The following is a 23,436-nucleotide window of genomic DNA, read 5'->3' as shown; positions in this document are numbered from 1 at the left end:
TTTGCCACCATGGCAAATGTGATGTTGTCTAACCTGGGAATCTAACGCGGACATTCTATGTGCAATTTTCCAAAATAATAAGAACAATTGTGACGTTTTAGCCATATAAAATATATAAAATATAAAATAAACAATTTATATATAAAATATAGAATGTAAAATATAAAATATAAATCTATAAAATAAAAACTATAAAACATAAAATATAAAATATAAAGTATAAACTGTAAAATATAAAATAAAAAATATGAAATATAAAATTTTAAACATAAAATATAAAAAATAAAATATATAATAAAAAAAATCAAATAAAAAAATTAAATATAAAATATATAATATAAAATATAAAAAATTATAATATAAAATATAGAATATAATATATATAATACAAAATAAACAAGTGAGCAAAGGCTATAGTCGGGACGGGGCCGACCATGTGATACCCTACACCACTACCCCTGTGCATAAGGTTTTCACTGGTAAACATTTCTTTTAAGGAATATAATCCGACTACCACCAAAAATAATATGCCTCTTTCTCTCTGGGACCCCCATAAGCAACCAAACTTTAGTGACCATCCGATCAAAATTACGACCTGTAGCTTCATTATTGTGGTATCTCCCTTGTTTGACCACCTTCGCCAGCCTGCTTTACGCCAATGTAAAGGTAATATTTTCTTCTTCCATTGACAGGTTTTGCCGTTGGAATACCCCTACTAAAAGCCAACATATTCACAAAGAATAAAACTTTGAATTTGTCTCCGAATGTGTTTTTGCCCATTCCGACCCCTAAATATTATCCGACCATCATTAAAATCAGTAGGCTTCTTCCTCTGTGGGACCTCCATTAACCCCTAAAATGTCGTGACGATCCGATCAAAATTGCAACCTGTGGCGTGATTACAAACTAATCGGAAAATGGGATGCATTATCGATTATTGCCATATCTCTGCTATTTGACCACCTACGACAACCTACTTTACATGGTTGTAAAGGTGATATTTTCTACTTTCCTGGCCGGAGATATTGGGTTTGAAATAAAATGATGACCTTTCTCCAAATAAGTGTTTGCCCTTTCCGACCCCTAAATATTATCCGACCATCACCAAAAACAATGGGCTTCTTCATCTGTGAGACCCCCATTAACCCTCAAATTTTCGTGACGATCCGATCAAAATTGCGACCTGTAGCGTGATTTCCAAAAAAATACAAAAATGGGATGTATTAACGACTATGGCGATATCTCCGTTATTTGGTTACCTACGCCGACCTAGTTTGCATCATTGTAAATACGGGATCTTCTACTTTCATAGTCAGGCTTTGCTTTTGGAAAATGTTCAACCAAAGCTGTGATATTCGCCAATATAATTAAAATCGCGAAAATTAAAATTGGGGTTTTATTTGCTACTATTGTGATATCTTCGTTGTTTGAAAACCTACGAGCACCTACTTTACATCATTCGAAAGGTGATACTTTCTGCTTTCATTGTCAGGTTTTGCTTTTGGTATACCCCATATAGAAGCTGAGATATTCGCTTTGGAAAAAAACGTTGTCTTTTTATCCACCTAAGTTTTTTGCCCTTTCCGACCCCTAAATATTATCCGACCATCACCAAAATCAATAGGCTTCTTCCCCTCCGGGACCCCCATCAACATCCAAAATTTCGTGACGATCCGATCAAAATTGCGACCTGTAGCGTGATTGCAAGGTTTAGATGGACAGACGGACGGACGGACACACAAAGCCAGATCGACTCAGCTCGTCGAGACATTCATTTTGGTATATACAAGTATGGGTCTACGACAATTATTTCGATGCGTTACAAACTTTTTGGCCAAAACCAACTTATAATACCCTCCCCACATAGTGGTGTAGGGTATAAAAATAAAAATTCCAGCACTGTCCCTACACTCAACAGCAAATTTAGTACTTTTCGTATACTTATATTACGTATTTCGAGAACCACATATCTTAACCCTACACTGACATTAATTCAAAATTATAACAGTAATCTTAATTCCAAATCTCAAGATTCCAGCTGTATCCGTTCGCTCAATACCAAATGGTACCAAACTTAGTACCAGTTAGTACTTTTCGTACCCATAAGTACGATTTTGCAAAACTACCTGAATTCTACACTTCGACAGTAATCATAATTTCCACTTTTAGGATTCCAGGGCTATCCGTTCACCCAAATCCAAATTGTACGAAATTTTGTACAATTTTGTACTTTTCGTACCCATAAGTACGAATTTCCAAAACATCTTCAATCCTACACTCCAGCAGTAATCTTGATTACTAATACCAGGACTGCAGCTCTATCCGTTCACCCAAATCCAAATTGTACCAAATTTAGTACTTTTCGTACCAAAGGTACCAATTTCCAAAACTTCGTCAATCCTACACTCCAACAGTAATCTTAATTCCAAATTTCACGGTTCTAGCTTTATGCGTTTAACCAAATCCAAATTGTACCAAATTTAGTACAACTCAGTACGTTTCGTGCCCATAAGTACGAATTTTCAAAACTTCCTAAATCCTATAGTCCAAAAGTAATTTTAATTCAACGTTCAGGATTTCAGCTCTATCCGTTCGCTCAAGTCCAAATTGTACTTAATTTAGTACCAATAAGTACGCTTTGTCCCCTTTAATACGAATTTCCAAAACATCCTGAATCCTACACTCCCACAGTAATCTTTATTCCAAATTTCAGGATTCGAGCTCTATCCGTACCATTTAGTACTTTTTGTACCAATAAGTGCGAATTTCCAATATATCCTCATTCCTACATTCCCACAGTAATTTCACGATTCGAGCTCTATCCGTGCTTTCCGTACCCATAAGTACGAATTTCCCTAACTACCTCAATCCTACTCTCCAACAGTACATCCAACAGATTCCGTTCACCCAAATCAAAATTGTACCAACTTTAGTACCATTTAGTACTTTCCGTACCCATAAGTATGAATTTCCATAACTACCTCAATCCTATTCTCCAACAGTAATCTTAAATCCAAATTTCACGATTACAGCTCTATCCGTTCACCCAAATCCAAATTGTACCAAATTTAGTACTTTTCGTACCATAAGTACCAATTTCCAAAACTTCATCTATCCTACACTCCAACAGTAATCTTAGTGTCAAATTTCAGGGTTCCAGCTTTATTGGTTCAACCAAATCCAAATTGTACCAAATTTAGTACAACTCAGTTCGTTTCGTGCCCATAAGTACCAAACTTCCTAAATCCTACAGTCCAACAGAAATTTTAATTCCAAATTTCAGGATTTCAGCTCTATCCGTTCGCTCAAATCCAAATTGTACCAAATTTAGTACCATTTAGTACGCTTTGTCCCCTTTAGTACTTTTCGTACCTATTTCCAAAACATCCTCAATCCTACACTCCCACAGTAATCTTTATTCTAAATTTTTAGGATTCGAGCTCTATCCGTACCATTTAGTACTTTTCGTACCAATAAGTACGAATTTCCACTATATCCTCAATCCTACACTCCCACAGTAATCTTAATTCCAAATTTCACGATTGGAGCTCTATCCATTCACCCATATCCAAGTTGTACCATTTTCGCACTCATAAGTACGAATTTCCATAACTACCTCAATCCTACACACCAATAACAATCTTAATTCCAAATTTCAGGATTCTAGTTCTATCAGTTCACCCGAATCCAAGTTGTACTAAACTTAGTACCATTTATTACTTTTCGTACACATAAGTACTACTGTCCAAAGCTACTTCCATATCTGAATCCTACACTCCAACAGTAATCCTTATTCCAAATTTCAGGCTTGCAACTCTATCCGTTCACGAAAATCGAACTTGTACTAAATTTAGTACCATTTAGTACTTTGCGTATACATAAGTACAAATTTCTAAAACCATTTCCTGACATCAATACCACTTCGCAACCTTGATTCCCATACCAAATAACAAGATTGTAGCTATATCCGTTAAATATACAGAATTGATAAAAAATTTAGTAACTTTTAGTACTTTTCGTACACTTGTAGTTCGAATTTCCAAAAACTCTTTGGTACATCTTTCTAACAATACAGAGGGTACCATATTTAGTACCTTTTAGTACTTTTCGTACCCTTCCCGTTCGAATTTCCAAAAACCCTGCCTTACGAGTATCTCGCCCCTATACACCGACAGCAACCCGCAATGACAATTTCAAGCTTCTAGCTTCAGCCGTTTCATCTGGGCGATGATATGTCACTCAATCACTTATCACTAAGCTCTTTTATATAATAAGATGTGTATTTCTTATCAGTAATCGTAATATTCGAATAACCGATTGTCGCGATTAGCTTTATTTCATCGATAAAATTGTGATATAAATATTAAGCACTTTTTCTATGAGTAACAATTATTTATTTTATGATTTGAAAATCTAGAACAGCTGTCCATTTTAACTGTATTATTATTATTATTTTTATCGTATGAAAAATGACGTGACCATGAAACATAAATGACGCAGAATATCACGCAAAATTCTCTTATCTTCAGAAAAATGAAAATAAACGAAATGACTTTATTTAGAGATGAAAAGCTAAAAATAAAATTGAATTTTTTTGGAAAAATATATTTGATAACAAGTCAAAGTGTGTCTCGGCATGGTAACACTTTTAAGGTAGAATTAGACGTGACATAGCCATAACGCCATAACCATAGAAAACCAAAACACAATTGGTTTCTTATGGTTATGTCACGTCTAATTCTACCTTTAACCAGGATCCAAATAAGTTTTTCTGTTTCCACATTTGTTTTGGTACATTCTCATACTGTATACTCATTATTTCATTAATACTCACCACCTCGCTAGCAGTGACACCAACTAAGTTTTTCAAAATTAAAACATTAATGTCAATTGATCTGATTTGGTTAATAGAATTCACGGAAATTCCCTGTGCTACCATGGTTGCCTCTTAAATATCTAACCAACTTTCCAAACTCTCTCTCGTACTTTCATAACTTGAAAACAAACAAAAAAAATGACAAGAAAAATATTACATAAACTAGCAAAGTATCACAAAACTCTCCATTTATGGGATAGCGAGGAGACAGGAAAACTGCCACAAGAAAAAAATATCAAGCCCATATAAAAATCCAAGCATAACATGGCCATTAGTGGTTTGCGGGCCAATAAAAAAATAGTGGCAAACTCTTTTAATAGTCAAGCGTATGAACGGATCGACTCATGTTACCTAATGTCTGAATTTAAATGCTGGGGACGTTTTTTTTCCTTTCCAACAGTACGCAAAAAATAGAAACAGAAATAATTAAAACAATTTGACAAACAAGAAAGACAAAAAGAAAGACCTCATCATCATAAACTGATAGATGGACAGACGATAAAAAAACAACCTGTAACAACAGACCCGCAATGCGTACTTATTTTATGCAGACGGACCACCGTAATCACCGTGTTAGGTTTTCTGCTTAAATACTCATGTCCCACCCAGTCAGCCAGCACCTCTTATAAATGTCATTTGAAAATGTCTTTATTTTCTTTTTCTTGTCGTTGTTTTTTACTTTTTGCCACAATTAATTATGCCACCAGAAACAAACAGCGAAAATAAATAATGTGCGGCGTTATCCATGGCGAATGGCTGTCGCCAAAGTCATCATCATCACCATCAGCCAGCATGGAATACCTACCATCATTGCTATAAACGTAAATAACATTATAATAAATTGAATGTAATGCAAAAAATAAATAAAGGAAAAGAAAAGAAAAAAACAACACGAACGAAAGAAAGAAACGAAACGCATTTCAAAGTGTCAATATTTGCCATTTGAAGACAAATTGAAGACTTCCGCCACACTTGGAATGTTGGCATTCATGTTTTGCAAGAAGTCGTTTTTCTTCCTTTACTTTTTTACAGCGGGATTATGGAGTTAGAGAAGAAATATGCATGTACATATGTCCCTGCACACCAAATTAAATTGGACTGAAGGCCACTTATGAAGAGAAAAGCGCTTGAGCAAAAGTGCTTGAAAGGGATAATACGGGCCAATAGCTTAGCCTATACAGTCATATCCTCTAATATAAGATCCTTTGGTCTTCTTATTGTGGAAAACCTAAATATGTCCTTAAAGGTCTTCCTTACAACACGTCTTCCTATAGAAGTTCACAAGATCTCCCCATAAACGACTACAACTTTTTGCTATTGAAGACTACAAGGTCTTCCTATCGATGACTACAAAATCTTTCTCCAGAATACCACAAGGTCTTCCATACAAGTCGAATAGGTTTTCATATAAAAACAACAATGCCTTCTTTGAGACCAAAAGGTCTTCATATAATGGACTACAATTGTTCCTTATAGATGACAGCAAGATCTCCTCATAGAAGCCTACAAGACCACAACGACTTCTAATAGACGAAAAGAAGGTCGTCCTAGAGAAGACCTCAAGGTCTTATAGAAGACCGCAAGATCATTTTATAAAAGGTATCCTTGTAGAGGTCCAAGGTCTTAATATAGAGGCCAACACGGAATACCTTTTGACCTTTTTATAGAAGAACTTTCGGCCCAGGGTTTTCGTTTAGAAGACCACAGGGTCAAAGTATAGAAGACCTCAGGGTCTTCATATAGAAGACCTAAGGAACTTCAAATAGAATACCTCAGGGATCTTCGTAAAGAAAACCTCAGAGTCTTCATATAGAAAGACTCAGGGTATTCGTATAGAAGAAATCTTCGTATAGAAGACCTCTTCGAATAGTAGTCCTCAGGGTCTTCGTATTGATGATCTCTTCATATAGTAGACCTCAGGGCCTTCCTATAGAATACCTCAGGGTCTTCGTACAGACGACCTCAGGGTTTTCGTATAGAAGACCTCAGGGTCTTTGTAAAAAAGATCTCAAGGTTTTCATCTAAAAGATGTCAAGATCTTCGTATAGAAGACCTCATGGTCTTCGTATAGAAGTCTTCATGGTCTTCGCATAGAAGACCTCATGGTCTTCGCATAGAAGACCTCATGGTCTTCGCATAGAAGACCTCATAGTCTTCGCATAGAAGACCTCATGGTCTTCGCATAGAAGACCTCATGGTCTTCGCATAGAAGACCTCATGGTCTTCGCATAGAAGACCTCATGGTCTTCGCATAGAAGACCTCATGGTCTTCGCATAGAAGACCTCATGGTCTTTGTATAGAAGATCTCATGGTCTTCGCATAGAAGACCTCATGGTCTTCGCATAGAAGACCTCATAGTCTTCGCATAGAAGTCCTCATGGTCTTCGCATAGAAGACCTCATGGTCTTCGCATAGAAGACCTCATGGTCTTTGTATAGAAGACCTCATGGTCTTCGCATAGAAGACCTCATGGTCTTTGTATAGAAGATCTCATGGTCTTCGCATAGAAGACCTCATGGTCTTCGCATAGAAGACCTCATAGTCTTCGCATAGAAGACCTCATGGTCTTCGCATAGAAGACCTCATGGTCTTCGCATAGAAGACCTCATGGTCTTTGTATAGAAGACCTCATGGTCTTCGCATAGAAGACCTCATGGTCTTTGTATAGAAGATCTCATGGTCTTCGCATAGAAGACCTCATAGTCTTCGCATAGAAGACCTCATGGTCTTCGCATAGAAGACCTCATGGTCTTCGCATAGAAGACCTCATGGTCTTTGTATAGAAGACCTCATGGTCTTCGCATAGAAGACCTCATGGTCTTCGTATAGAAGACCTCATGGTCCTCTTCGCATAGAAGACCTCATGGTCTTTGTATAGAAGATCTCATGGTCCTCGTATAGAAGATCTCATGGTCCACGTATAGAAGACCTCATGGTCTTCGTAAAGAAGACCTCATGGTCTTCGACCTCATGGTCTTCGTATAGAAGACCTCATGGTCTTCTATAGAAGACCTCATGGTCTTCGTATAGAAGACCTCATGGTCTTCGTATAGAAGACCACATGGTCTTCGTATAGAAGACCTCATGGTCTTCGTATAGAAGACCTCATAGTCTTCGTATAGAAGACCTCATGGTCTTCGTATAGAAGACCTCATGGTCTTTGTATAGAAGACCTCATAGTCTTCGTATAGAAGACCTCATGGTCTTCGTATAGAAGACCTCATGGTCTTTGTATAGAAGACCTCATGGTCTCCGTATAGAAGACCTCATGGTCTCCGTATAGAAGACCTCATGGTCTCCGTATAGAAGACCTCATGGTCTTCGTATAGAAGACCTCGTGGTATTCGTATAGAAGACGTCATGGTCTTCGTATAGAAGACGTCATGGTCTTCGTATAGAAGACCTTATGGTATTCGTATAGAAGACCTTATGGTCTTCGTATAGAAGACCTTATGGTCTTCGTATAGAAGACCTTATGGTCTTCGTATAGAAGACGTCATGGTCTTCGTCTGGAAGACCTCATAGTCTTCATATAGAAGACCTCATGGTCTTCATATAGAAGACCTCATGGTCTTCATATAGAAGACCCCAGGGTCTTCATATAGAAAACCTCATGGTCTTTATATAGAAGACCCCAAGGTCTTCGTATAGAAGACCTTATGGTCTTCGTATAGAAGACCTTATGGTCTTCGTATAGGAGACCTTATGGTCTTCGTATAGAAGACCTTATGGTCTTCGTATAGAAGACCTTATGGTCTTCGTATAGAAGACCTTATGGTCTTCGTATAGAAGACCTTATGGTCTTCGTATAGAAGACCTTATGGTCTTCGTATAGAAGACCTTATGGTCTTCGTATAGAAGACCTTATGGTCTTCGTATAGAAGACCTTATGGTCTTCGTATAGAAGACCTTATGGTCTTCGTATAGAAGACCTTATGGTCTTCGTATAGAACACGTCATGGTCTTCGAATAAAAGACCTCATGGTCTTCGTATAGAAGACCTCATGGTCTTCGTATAAAAGACCTTACGGTTTTCGTATAAAAGACCTCACGGTCTACGTATAGGAGACTTCAGGGTCTTCATATAGAAGACCTCAGGGTCTTCATATAGAAGACCTCAGGGTCTTCGTATAGAACACCACCAGGTTTTCCTATAGAAGACCACCAAGTCGTCGTTAAGGAGACCACTGAGACTTCTTATAGAATACCACCTGGTCTTCTTATAGAAGACCCCAGGACTTCCTATCGAAGGCAATCAGGTAATCCTATAGAAAACCACCAGGTCTTTTTATAGAAGGCCACCAGGTCTTCCTATAGAAGACTACCAGGTCTTATTATAAAAGACTACCAGGTCTTATTACAGATGATTCACAAGGTCTTCTTATAGGCGACCACCAGGTCTTCATATAGAAGATCAACAGGTATTTTTGTAGGGGGCCATTAGGTCTTCTTCTTACAGAGGTCTCTTCATAGAAGACCGCAAGGTCTTCTCAAAGACCACGATATATTCTTAAAATGTTTGTTCTTTAGCTCCATTTCGCCATTAATTTGACATTTCTTTTTTTCTCTCTCTCTCTCTTAAAATGAACTTTTATGAGCCTAAATGCAAAGTTCTTTGACTTATTGATTTTGTGTTTGCCCCTTGCCATTTTTGGGGCGGAGGTGGGCTTTAACAATTACACATTTGGCTTCCTTCCGCGATTTTTTAAACAAAAATACTTTGCCAAGACGTGTCTGGAAATTAGAAACACTTGAACACCCACCAAAAGACACGACCAACATCAACAACACCATACCCATCACTCGGTACTACCGGCAATTGGTGACCATATTTGCCAATATTTATTGGCAAAACGCCGGACGCCGGCTGTTGTGGTGCAGACAGACGAAGTGCACAATAAAAAATGCAATTGTTTTGTATAGTTGGTTGATGGACTAACTGCAAATGCAGTTCGTAACGCAAAGGGTAGATGCAAGCAAAGAAAAAACGTCGAGCCAAAACATATGTCAAAAAAGTTATCAACTATTTTCGTGATTTTTTGTTGTTTATGTTGGGTCGTGTCGTCGTCATTCAATTTGGCGTTAGATATGGAATAGTGGCTAAATAAGCGGCAATTTATTGCTGTCGTCGTTGGTTGGTTTTCTTGGTTGGTGTTTTCCTATTTAATGTTAAATTTCCGGTTTCAAACGTTGAAGACCACCTTTCTTGCGCTTTCTTCAAGAGGAGGTCGCGTCTTGTTAGTTTTCCATATTGTGGCAGAAGGTGAAGAAAATATAAATAAATTTAATTTATGTTTGAGTGTGTGTGTGACATGGTAATAATTATGTTAACGATTAAATAAATGGTTATGATAGTAGGACAGGCAGTAGAGAGACAGGGGTGGGGGATAGAAATAGAAATTATGCATAAATAGAAATTTGTTATGTCCATATTTAGTTGTGGTGGGCCGTGTAGGGGGCAAATTATCTGGTCATACGTATCGTCATTTACAAATTAGGAGAAATTTTTTGTAAAATGTATAAGGGTCATGACTTAAGTTTAATGGTTTGGGCATTGAGCCGGAAAGACGATACAGAAAAAATATAAATAAAATTCTTAAGAATTCTTAAGAAGGTTCGTAGGCAGAAGATTGTATCAATATTAATATAATTTAGTGTCATTCGCAATGACGAAAATTACCCGTGAGTTTTGTCACTTTCTCCCTTAAGTTGAAACGGCGGAAAAACAAAAACTCACGGCGAATTTTCGTTCAGAAATAGCTCAATGACCTACTTTTGATTGCCATAGATACTTGTAGATAATTTTTAGTAACTAAATATATTTTTAAAAAATAATAGCTTTAAATAATAATTATTTAATTGCATCATCAGGGACTAATCTACAAAACAATATAAATATTTGTAGATTAGCCGCTGATGATGCAACTCAATATTTGCGAAATGTTGGGAGTAAATGAAGAAATAATATAAACAACTATAATGACCTCAAGCTCGACAAACCTATTATTATTTCTAAATTGAATGGAAAACGTCGAATAAAACCAAAAATCTAACAATTGTAACTAAATATAAACTATTAGACTTTGTTTTTTATGAAGAGGGGATTATCAAGCTGTAAAGGCGGAGGAAGGACTTGTTCTGCTTTTCATTTAAAAAATGGAATTCCTTAAAATAGTTTGCCATTATCCTTTTGGTATCACTATGTTTTAGCTACAACTTTTTACTGGGATATTATATCAAACCAATTTGGTCATTAACACGGACTGATATTTTAAGTATCACCAATTTGAATGGCACGAGTATCTCAAAGAAAATATAATGCGCCCACCACAAGCATTTTATAAAAAATAACCAACATTTACCATGTTCACATTGTGGTCGATAACATTACCTTTCATATTGATTTTTGATAATTTCTAATGGCCATTCAATTTAACGGTCTTACAACCTCGACAGCTAAGCTCCAAACCATTGAACGTAATGAATATTTAATATGTACATTTAACAAATTAACATTAAGCTTTCTTACTAATACTCTTTGATAAAAAATAATTCTCTCTAATGACAAACACTCTTTCTACCACTCTCTTTCCCTTCCGTTTAACATTAAACGCTTATTAATTTAAACACCCATTAAAAATAGTAAATTCTTAGCGTTATTCACGGAACAAATGCTATTTACCAAATTTAGGTATGAATGAAATTTCTATTGGCACTTTCCCCCAAACCAAACAGAAGCAAACGAGCGCACACACACACACACATACTAAGAGTGTGTGTATGTGCTGTTTGAGTCGAAAAATATGAAAAGGTGTTCAGTTTTTTTTTTTTTTTTTAATTTTTTGGCCATTGATCAAAACAAACAAAATTCCAATTAGAATACAAATACCAATCGGCAATTTAAATTATGCTTGTAAAAGCACGTGGAAAACAAAATAGCTTAAGTAATGATTTTAAAAAATTGGAAATTTTAAATGATAAAACAGTATATGAAAAGGTCATAGAAGACCGTTAATAAATTCTATGTCCATTGAAGACCTGTAAAAGGCCCTCTGGCTATAGAAGACCTCTAGAATATCTTCTGGCTATAGAACCTCATAGTACTCTTATAGAACACCACCTGGTCTTCTTATAGATTATAATCAGATCTTCTTAAGAAGACTTCCAGGTCTCCTTATAGATGTCTATCAGATCTCCTTATATTTTGAAATTTTGCCTGTTAGGGCGAAGATCATTTTTAATGATTTTTATAAATTTTTTCGTTTAGAGTTAAGCTTGATGATCGGAAATTTTTGCAAGTGAAAAAGGAAAGCCAAGGACTCGAACCCACACAGACACCAAATTACGTTACCTGGTTTCGCTGTTGGTTAAGCAGCTCTTCAGACGTATCGACTGTCGAATGGCTTCTCTGCCCTAGAACTTTTCGTTTTTCAAATGCAAAACAGGCTGAGCCCGGCTGGGATTTGAACCCGTGTCCTTGAAAACATATCAAAAAATGTTGTCACGGCGTGTTAGCGTTCAAAGCCAAACTCATAACTTCAAAGGCAGCGCAAAATAGCGTTTGTCATAAAGAAATAAATTTCAACGGCCAAATATCCGTAATTGTATAAAAACACATTTGTATTTGAAAAACGAAAAGTTCTAGGACAGAGAAGCCATTCGACACTCGATACGTCTAAAGAGCTGCTTAACCAACAGCAAAACCAGGTAACGTAATTTGGGTTGTGGGTTCGAGTCCTTGGCTTTCCTTTTTCACTTGCAAAAAATTTCCGATCATCAAGCTTAACTCTAACGAAAAAATGAATAAACAGGTCTCCTTATAGTTGATCACCAAGTTCTTCTTATAGAAGACTAACAAGTCTTCTTATAGATGACCAATAAGTCTTGTTCAAGAAGACCATAAGGTCTTCTGACAGCAGATTTCAAGGTGTTTTTGTAGAATACCAAGCATCTTATTTTAGACGACCACAAGGTCTTATTTCAGAAAACAACCACGTCTTCTTAGACGACCACAAGGTCATTGTAAGAAAATCACCAGGTCTTCTTATAGACGACCACCAGCTCTTCTTATAGACGGCCGACAGAGCTTCTAATAGGCTGCCACCAGTCCTCCTATAGAAGACCACCGGGTCTTCCATTAGGCCTTTTTATTCAAGGCTACTAGGTCTTCTTATAGAAGATCACCAGGTCTTCCTATAGAATACCACCCCTTCTTCTAATTGAAGACCAGCGTAAATTCCATAAGTGAAAACAGTATAGAAGAGCTTTTGAAGCACTTCTATCCATAAAAGACCTGTAAAAGATCTTTTGTCTATTAAGGACTTGTAAAACGTCCTCTGTCTATAAGAGACAAGCAAAAGGTCCTCTGGCTATAAAATACCTGTAAAATACATCAGGCTATAAAAGACCTGTAGACGGCATTAGGTTATAGAAGCTCTGTAAAAGGTCTTCTGGCTAAAGAAGACCTGTAAAACGCTCTCTGGCTATGAAGGCCTCTAGAAGATCTTCTGGTTATAGAATTCGAAATGTTAAAACAGGATAAAATGCTTCTAAAGACCCTTCCGTCCATAGAAGGCCTGTAAAAAATCGTCTGTCTGCAAAAGACATCTGGCTATAGAAGAACTGTAAAATGCCCTCTGGCTTTAAAAAATCTTCTGGCAATAGAATACCTGTAGAATGTCTTCTGGCTATAGAAGACCAGTAAAAGCTCTTGTAACTATAAAAGACTTCCAAAAGACCTGTAAAAAGTCTTCTGTCTATTGAAGATCTGTAAAAGATATTCTGCCTATAGAAGGCCTGCAAAAAATCTTCGGTGCATGGAAGACCTGTAAAAGGTCCTCTATCAAAGATCTCTGGCTATAGAAGGCCTGTGAAAGGTCATCTGTCCATAGAAGGCCTGTAAATGGTCTTCTGTCCGTAGAAGACCTGTGAAAGGTCCTCTGACTATAGAAGACTTATCAAAGATCTTCTGGCTATAGAAGTCCTGTAAAAGGTTTTCTGTCCACAGAAGACCTGTAAACTGTTCATTGAAGTCCTGCAAAACGTCATCCGTCCATAGAAGACCTGCAAAAGGTCTTCTGCCCATAAAAGTCCTGTAAAAGGTCTTCTATCCATAGAAGACCTGTAAAAGGTCTTCTGTCAGTAGAAGTGCTGTAAAAGGTCTTCTGTGAATAGAAGACCTGTAAAAGGTCTTCTGTAAAAAGAAGACCTGTAAAGATCGTCTATCCATAGAAGACCTGTAAAGGGTCTTCTGTGTATAGAAACCTGCAATAGGTCTTCTGTCCATAGAAGACCTGTAAAAGGTCTTCTGTCAGTAAAAGACCTGTAAAAAGTCTTCTGTCCATAGAAGTTCTGTAACAAGTCTTCTGTCCATAGAAGTTCTGTAAAACGTCTTCTGTCCATCGAAAGTACGTCAAAGCATTCTGTCTTTAGAATACCTGTAAAAGGTCTTCCGTCTAAAGAAGACTTGTCAAAGGTCTTCTTTTTAGAGAATACCTGTAAAACGTCTTCTGTCTGTAGAATATCTGTAGAAGAACCTCTGTCTGTAGAAGACTTGGGTAAAGTCTTCTGTCTATAGAAGACTTGTGAAAGATCTTCTACTATAGAGGACCTGTAAATTGTCTTCTGTCTGTAGAATATCTGTAGAAGAACCTCTGTCTGTAGAAGACTTGGGTAAAGTCTTCTGTATATAGAAGATTTGTGAAAGATCTTCTACTATAGAGGACCTGTAAATTGTCTTCTCTATATAGAAGACCTGTGAAAGGTCTTCTGTATATAGAAGACCATAAAAGGTCTTCCATTTAGAGATGACCTGCAGAAGGTCCTCTGACCGGAGAAGTCCTGCCCTTCTTTAGAAGAATTGTGGAAGATCTTCTCTCCTCAACAACATCATCTACCTATAGAAGACTTGTAAAATGCCTTCTGTCTATAGATGAACTGCAGAAGGTCTTCTGTCCAGAGAAAACCCATGGAAAGTCTCCTGTCCTCAAAAAGGTTTTCTGTCTATAGAAGAATTATGAAAGATCTTCTCTCCTGAAAACTGTCTTGTGCCTACGGAAGACCCGTAAAGGTCTTCTGTCTATAGATAACTTGCAGAAAGTCTTCTGTCTATAGAAGACCTGTGGACAACTTCTGTCTATTGAAAATCTGTAGGTGGTCTTCTGTCTATAAAAGGTATTTTGTCCCGCACAACGTCTTCTGTCTCTAGAAGACTTGGGAAAGATCTTCTCTCCTGAAAAGGGTATTTTGCCTTAGCTTCTATCTACAGATAATCTGTAGAAGATCTTGTGTCTAAACAAGACCTGTGAAACGTCTTCTGTCCTGAAAGAAACACCTCTGCCTATAAAAGACCTGCAAAATATCTTTTCTCAGTTGAAGCCCTGTACAAGGTCTTCTGTCTATTGAAAACCTGTAGAAGGTCTTCTCTCTTTAGAAGAATTGTGGAAGATGTTCTCTCCTGAAAAAGGTGTTCTGTCTAGACTTCTATTTACAGATGATCTTCCGTCTAGAGAAGATCTGTGTCCTGAAAAAAGGTCCTGTAAGAGATTTTCAGTTTATAGGAGACCTGAGGAAGATATTCTGTCTATGGAAGACTTGTGTAAGGTCCTCTGTCTTTAGGATGTCTTCTGTAAATTGAAGATCTGTAGGAGTCTTCTGCCGATTGAAGAGCTGTGGATGGTCTTCTGTCTATAGAAGACCTGCAGAAGATCTTCTGTCTGCAGTAGACATGTGGAAGATTTTCTGACCTGAAAAATGTTTTCTGTCTATAAAAGACCTATGGAAGATATCCAGTCTATAGAAGACCTGTAGAAGTGTTTCTATCTATGGAAGACCTATGAAAAGTATACTGTCTATAGAAGACCTATGTAAGGTCTTCTGTCTATAGGAGATCTGAGGAGAATCTTCTGACCTGAAATTGGTATTCTGTCCTGTGAAGGGTCTTGTGTCTATGTAAGGTCTTCTGTCTATAGTAGCTCCTCTATAGACAGAAGACCTTACATAGGTATTCTGTCTACAGAAGACTTGAGGAGCATCTTCCGTCTATTGAAAACCTGTAGAAGATATTCTGTCGTTAGAAGAATTGTGGAAGATATTCTCTCCTAAAACAGGTATTTTGGCTAGTCTTCTACTTATAGATGACCTGCATAAGATCTTTTGTCTAGAGAAGACCTATGGAGGGTTTCTATCCTGAAAAAAAAGTCTTCTTCCTATAGAAAATCTGCAGAAGGTCTCCTCTCAAAAAGAAAGTTTTATGTATATTGAAGACCTGTAGAAGGTCTTCTGTCTATAGAAGACATGTAGAAGTTCTACTGTCCTGTAACAGGTTTCTGTCTAAAAAAAAGAATTGTGGATGATCCTCTGTCCAAAAAAATTACCAGTAAAAGGTACGTTTATTGAAGTCCTGAAGAAGGTTCTCTGTCCATAGAAGACATGTATAAGGAGTTCTGTGTATAAAAGACCGGTTAAAGGTCTGATGTCTATAGAATATCTATAAAATGTCCACCGTATATAGCAAATGATTTTCTGTGAACAGAAAATGTGTAGGTCTTTTGACCTGAACTACCTGACTATAGAAGACGTCTAAAAAGTCTTCTGTATATTGAAGTCCTGAAAAAGGGTTTTTAGTCCCTGCAATTTATCTAGTGTGTATAAAATACCTGTTAAATATCTTTTGTCTATAGAATACCAGTGAATGACCTTTGGACTATAGAAGACCTTTTGAAGGTTTGCTGTCTATGAATTACTTGTGGAAGGTATTCTGTATGTAAAAGACCTGAACCTGAATTGAAAACCTATCTGGTATTTATTGGTATTTAGATGGTTTTTTACTTCTATCTACAATATTTTAAATTACAAACATTATTTTGTACTTTATACTCTTTTGCATTTTACCTATCGTTCTTTGCATTTAACCTGGTTTATCGAATAGCTGTTTATATTTTATTGTAATTTCCTGCTGGAAATGGCAACTAACAACAACTACTATGGTGCATTAATAACAAACATATTAATGGGTTCCTCGGTATATATGTATGTGTGTGCAAGTTCCGACCAAATATGAATAAAACAGAATCGATCAAATAATGTACTTTGTTACGGGTATGGACAGCTGCGCGCATGCGCACCCTCATAAGCGGTGAAAAGCCACCATAGCACATGATATGCCCTCTGCTATAACATGGCTTATTGTACGTTGTTGTTGCTGTTGTTTCAATAAAATTAATGCTTCGTTCCATTGGCCAGCAGGCAAGAATATTCACCTGTAGAGTGAAAATTTGCTTTCAGTTCCCTTGATATGCGTAACGAACTTAGTCTGAATTTTGTGTTTGTGTTCTTTCGTTTTCGTAAAAAAAAAAATTAATTTTTGATAAAAACAAATATAATTAATAACAAATTAACAACAAAATATACCTATAATTTAACCAACATTACAAACAATTTGTTTTATATGATTTACTTCGAATATCATCGCCGTCCCCCGCATTTGATGTTGCAATGACGACCATCATTGAGTTTTATGCCACCATCCGGTATGTTGAAAGAAGAAAAAAACTATTGTTGCCGAATTCAGCATGTGTGTGAATGTTTGCGTACATGTGTACGTGTGTGTGTTTTCTAAGCTTTAATTTTTCATGAAAATGCAATATTAAAAAAAAGTTAAAATAAAACCATTTTTTCGCAATAAACACCTGTCTGCCGGTGATTGCTTTTTGAGTGTTAAAGTTGAGTTTTTTTAATAAAGCATTTCCTTTCGCCCATTTGTTTTGAAAAACGAAACAACAACAACAAATCGCCATGAAAACCAACGAATATCATTTGTGTTAATTAAATTTTGTGAAACGTTGCAAATTTTTATGGAAAACCATATTTACATTTTTCCAATACTTTTTTTACATTTTTCTCGTCTCTGTTGACAGTGCCCACAGCGAGGCTTCTCTAATGAAAAAAATATTCAGTGAAAGGAAAAGTGCAAGGTGGTGTTATTGTTCAATCAATTAAAATATTAGTGAAAGGATTTTAACAAATTTAATCATTTTTATATGAAATTTATAAATAAAACAAATATGTATGTCATAAAAGTGACATTGAATGGAAATTCATAAAAAAAATGGAATGGAAAGTCTCTCCGGTTGGAGGTCTTCTTTCTATAGAAGATCTGTCCTCTTAAAGGTCTTCTGTCTATAGAAGGCCTGTAAAAGGTTTTCGGTCTATAGAAGACCTGTAAAAGGTCTTCTGTCTATAAAAGACCTGTAAAAGGTCTTCTGACTTTAAAAGAACCGTAAAAGGTATTCTGTCTATTGAAGGCCTGTAAACATTTTTCGGTCTATAGAAGACCTGTAAAGGGTCTTCGGTTCATTGAAGACCTGTAAAAGGTCTTCTGTCAATAGAAGACCTGTAAAAAGTATTCAGTCTATAGAAGACTTGTAAAAGGTCTTCTGTCTATAAAAGACCTGTAAATGGTCTTCTGTCTATAGAAGACCTGTAAACGGTATTCTGTTCATTGAAGACCTGTAAAAGGTCTTCTGTCAATAGAAGACCTGTAAAAAGTATTCTGTCTATAGAAGACCTGTAAAAGGTCTTCTGTCTATAAAAGACCTGTAAATGGCCTTCTGTCTATAGAAGACCTGTAAACGGTATTCTGTTCATTGAAGACCTGTAAAAGGTCTTCTGTCAATAGAAGACCTGTTAAAAGTCTTCTGTCTATAGATGAACTGTAAAAGGTCTTCTGTCTATAAAAGACCTGTAAAAGGTCTTCCGTCTGTAGAAGACCTGTTAAAGGTCTTCTGTCTATAGAAGGCCTGTAAAAGGTCTTCTGTCTATAAAAGACCTGCAAAAGGTCTTCTGTCAATAGAAGACCTGTTAAGGGTCTTCGGTTCATTGAAGTCCTGTAAAAGGTCTTCTGTCAATAGAAGACCTGTAAAAGGTCTTCTGTCTATAAAAGACCTATAAAGGGTCTTCTGTCTATAGAAGACCTGTAAATTGTATTTTGTTCATTGAAGACCTGTAAACGGTATTCTGTTCATTGAAGACCTGTAAAAGGTCTTCTGTCAATAGAAGACCTGTTAAAAGTCTTCTGTCTATAGAAGTCCTGTAAAAGATCTTCTGTCTATAAAAGACCTGTAAAAGGTCTTCGGTTCATTGAAGACCTGTAAAAGGTCTTCCGTCTTTAGAAGACCTGTTAAAGGTCTTCTGTCTGTAGAAGGCCTGTAAAAGGTCTTCTGTCTATAGAAGACCTGTAAAAGGTCTTCTGTCTATAGAAGACCTGTAAACGGTATTCTGTTCATTGAAGACCTGTAAAAGGTCTTCTGTCAATAGAAGACCTCTTAAAAGTCTTCTGTCTATAGAAGACCTGTAAAAGGCCTTCGGTTCATTGAAGACATGTAAAAGGTCTTCCGTCTGTAAAAGACCTGTTAAAGGTCTTCTGTCTATAGAAGGTCTGTAAAAATTTTTCGGTCTATAGAAGACCTGTAAAGGGTCTTCGGTTCATTGAAGACCTGTAAAAGGTCTTCTGTCAATAGAAGACCTGTAAAAAGTATTCTGTCTATAGAAGACCTGTAAAAGGTCTTCTGTCTATGAAAGACCTGTAAATGGTCTTCTGTCTATAGAAGACCTGTAAACGGTATTTTGTTCATTGAAGACCTCTAAAAGGTCTTCTGTCAATAGAAGACCTGTTAAAAGTCGTCTGTCTATAGAAGACCTGTAAAAGGTCTTCTGTCTATAAAAGACTTGTAAAAGGCCTTCCGTCTGTAGAAGGCCTGTTAAAGGTCTTCTGTCTATAGATGGCCTGTAAAAGGTCTTCTGTCTGTAAAAGACCTGTAAAAGGTCTTCTGTCTTTAAACGAACCGTAAAAGGTCTTCCGTCTGTAGAAGACCTGTTAAAGGTCTTCTGTCTATTGAAAGCCTGTAAAAATTTTCGGTCCATAGAAGACCTGTAAAGGGTCTTCGGTTCATTGAAGATCTGTAAAAGGTCTTCTGTCAATAGAAGACCTGTAAAAAGTATTCTGTCTATAGAAGACCTGTAAAAAGTATTATGTTCATTGAAGATCTGTTAAAAGTCTTCTGTCTAAGAAGTCCTGTAAAAGGTCTTCCGTCTATAGAAGACCTGTAAAAGTCTTCTGTCTATAGAAGACCTCTAAAAGGTCTTTTGTCTATAGAAGACCTGTAAAAGGTCTTCTGTCTATAGAAGGCCTGCAAAAGGTCTTCTGTCTATAGAAGACCTGTAAACGGTATTCTGTTCATTGAAGACCTGTAAAAGGTCTTCTGTCTATAAAAGACCTGAAAAGGTCTTCCGTCTGTAGAAGACCTGTTAAAGGTCTTCTGTCTATAGAAGGCCTGTAAAAGGTCTTCTGTCTATAAAAGACCTGTAAAAGGTCTTCTGTCAATAGAAGACCTGTTAAGGGTCTTCGGTTCATTGAAGACCTGTAAAAGGTCTTCTGTCAATAGAAGACCTGTAAAAAGTATTCTGTCTATAGAAGACCTGTAAAAGGTCTTCTGTCTATAAAAGACCTGTAAATGGTCTTCTGTCTATAGAAGACCTGTAAACGGTATTCTGTTCATTGAAGACCTGTAAAAGGTCTTCTGTCAATAGAAGACCTGTTAAAAGTCTTCTGTCTATAGAAGTCCTGTAAAAGATCTTCTGTCTATAAAAGACCTGTAAAAGGTCTTCGGTTCATTGAAGACCTGTAAAAGGTCTTCCGTCTGTAGAAGACCTGTTAAAGGTCTTCTATCTATAGAAGACCTGTAAAAGGCCTTCGGTTCATTGAAGACATGTAAAAGGTCTTCCGTCTGTAAAAGACCTGTTAAAGGTCTTCAGTCTATAGAAGGTCTGTAAAAATTTTTCGGTCTATAGAAGACCTGTAAAGGGTCTTCGGTTCATTGAAGACCTGTAAAAGGTCTTCTGTCAATAGAAGACCTGTAAAAAGTATTCTGTCTATAGAAGACCTGTAAAAAGTATTATGTTCATTGAAGATCTGTTAAAAGTCTTCTGTCTAAGAAGTCCTGTAAAAGGTCTTCCGTCTATAGAAGACCTGTAAAAGTCTTCTGTCTATAGAAGACCTCTAAAAGGTCTTTTGTCTATAGAAGACCTGTAAAAGGTCTTCTGTCTATAGAAGTCCTGCGAAAGGTCTGGTTATAGAAGACCTGTGAAAGGTCTTCTGTCTATAGAAGACCTCTAAAAGATCTTCTGTATTTTTAAACACCTGTAACCGGTGGAAGGTGTTTCATCTATAGGCGACCTGTTATTTTAGAACACAGTTTCTAGCTAATCCACCCAAGTGATAGGTGTTGTTGGGAACACAAGTCTAATACCCAGCATACAATGACCTTCAATTAAATGTCAGTCAGTCAGTGAAAAAATGTGGAGTAAAAAATAGAATAAAAACAAAAACACAACAATTTTCATACTGAAATGTTGCTGATGCTGATATTTTAATGGCTTTCCAGCGAACTATGAAAACAATAACGTTAAAACCCTCATCTGATTGTTTGTGGAGTTTTTTTTGGGAAATGAGAATCAGTTCAGCAGTAAAATTAGAAAAATAATGCCGCCCAAACCAAACAAGCACCCGATTGTGTGATGACGATGATGACCCAGGTTTATGAGAAGATCGTTTTATTGTTTTGTTTTTAGCTTTTTTCATGGTCAATGACTGACGGGACGGCGCGGCATGTTGGCTCACTCTCTAGCTAGTTAGCTGCATACACCTGCTGGCCAGCAGTGTGCTATGAACTTAATTGAGATATTTGTTTTGTTTTGCTTTTTTTGTTAAGCTTGACTTTATTTTGGTTGTTGTTTTTTTCTCAACTTTTTTTATTTTGTTTTATTCGTTTATAATGAAAATGTCATTATGAAGCAGAGTCATAATTTTCATTATGACATGAAAAGGAAATAAGGCTGGCTAATTAATCCTCTACGAGTAATAAGTTTTAGTCAAGATGAAATAAAATGTGGCCCATACTTTCTAATATTCCACGATATTATACATGGGAATAATTGAGGATATGGAGTAATGGAATGCGTAGCAGCCCAATTTGTGAAACTCATTTTTAAAATGAAGTTTAAAGTTTTTTGGTTGCAATTTATGAATGGCTATAAAGTATTGAGGAAAATTTCATTTCCTTAATTACTCTGCAGATAAATCAGCGATGAAAGTTTTACCTATCAGCAAATTAGCTTAAGTTGTCAATATGTAACCTGTTACATAATTATTGGCAATTTACAAGATAAGCAACAAAGCTTTGCAATTAAGTTATTTTATAATTACAAGGTATTTATCTTCGCAGGCCGAAAAATGAAACACCAGCCACTACAGTAAATCACAAACTGACAGATTAAGTGCCACTAAAATTATAGTTAAACGTTCCTCAAATGTTTTTAATTCGCCTATCGTTTGTTATGGATTCAGAAACAAAATCAAGCGTGGTCGAGCTACATTTCTGCTAGAAATTGTGACAATTCCACAGTTTTCGTTTTCGAAACTTTTTAAAATTTTTTTTTGATAGTAGTTTTTTATTAGTTTTACTATTAACACACTCAATATTAGATCCTCCTCTCACGGATTAATATTTGTCAGTACATAAAAAAACTATTGCAGTCCAAAAGTAAGAACTGTCTATTGATTGATTAAAATTTTTATTTGATGAGATTTGATTAGTCGTTTTATTTCATTGCGTTAAATAAAAAGTTATTTCTTCCATTATCAATTTTCACTCCTTATTAAATTTCTCTTATTTGACAATTAAACCACGTCAAGAGTTAAGAATGGACATGTTGTGGTTTAATACCTTACTAAAATCAAATGTTATATTTCTTGGCATACTTTTAGGCTGAGACAGAGAATTTCGCATTACCCACTTACATCATAACTGACATTTAAAAACGAAAAAAAACAAAGTAAAAATTAAACCATGGTAGAATAAAGTGAAGGTAGGCCACAGCTAACAGCTGATTACAATTTTTTTTCTTTTTATGACCTAATATGTCAAAAGCAGGGTTGACATTTTGTACATTATGCAATCATAAAGGTAGATGTATCGCTGAATTGTTCCAACAAAAAAACTTCTGCTGTAACACTATATCTTAAAATTGAAAACAAGGACAAAAAATGTTTATTCGAGTGGCAAAATAAAATTGTTGATTTTTTTAGCAAAACTTACGAATGGACGATTTATCAAATATTGATATTAATTTAAATTTGTTCCAAAAGTACGGGAATGTAAAAAATAAAATTTTTGTAAAAATTCTGCTGACATTTATCTGCAAATCGTATGCCAGCAATCACGATGTCAGATTAGCCAAACTTGTCAATTAGAAAATAAGTGAATGACATTTTTTCACTGTCATAAGTTTGGGAAGAACTTTTGCTATTTTTGGAACACTTTTCCAACAAGAATATTCTGGAGCCTAGCTAAAGAAATGTTTTTACACTATATGACACTTTTAACATATAAAAAGTGAAGCTCTAAGTTCCATATGTTTTTGTAATACGGGATAGCTATGCAGGTGCATCTACCATTATTATTGTACCATGCCATTTGACGTTTTAAGCCATGGCTGCAGG

General features: G+C 36.2%; 1 protein-coding gene across 9 annotated transcripts in view; it reads left to right on the top strand.

The window, feature by feature from the left end:
* M7BP (Myosin-7a binding protein) overlaps window positions 1-23,436 on the top strand; it is a 246,315-nt gene that overhangs the window by 83,161 nt on the left and 139,718 nt on the right. The gene's annotated exons all lie outside the window — the stretch shown is intronic.

This window comes from Musca autumnalis, unplaced genomic scaffold (genome assembly GCF_047663935.1).
Source record: "Musca autumnalis isolate F117 unplaced genomic scaffold, ASM4766393v1 scaffold_5, whole genome shotgun sequence".
Classification (NCBI taxonomy): Eukaryota; Metazoa; Arthropoda; class Insecta; order Diptera; family Muscidae; genus Musca; species Musca autumnalis.
This window is presented reverse-complemented; position numbering and strand designations above follow the sequence as displayed.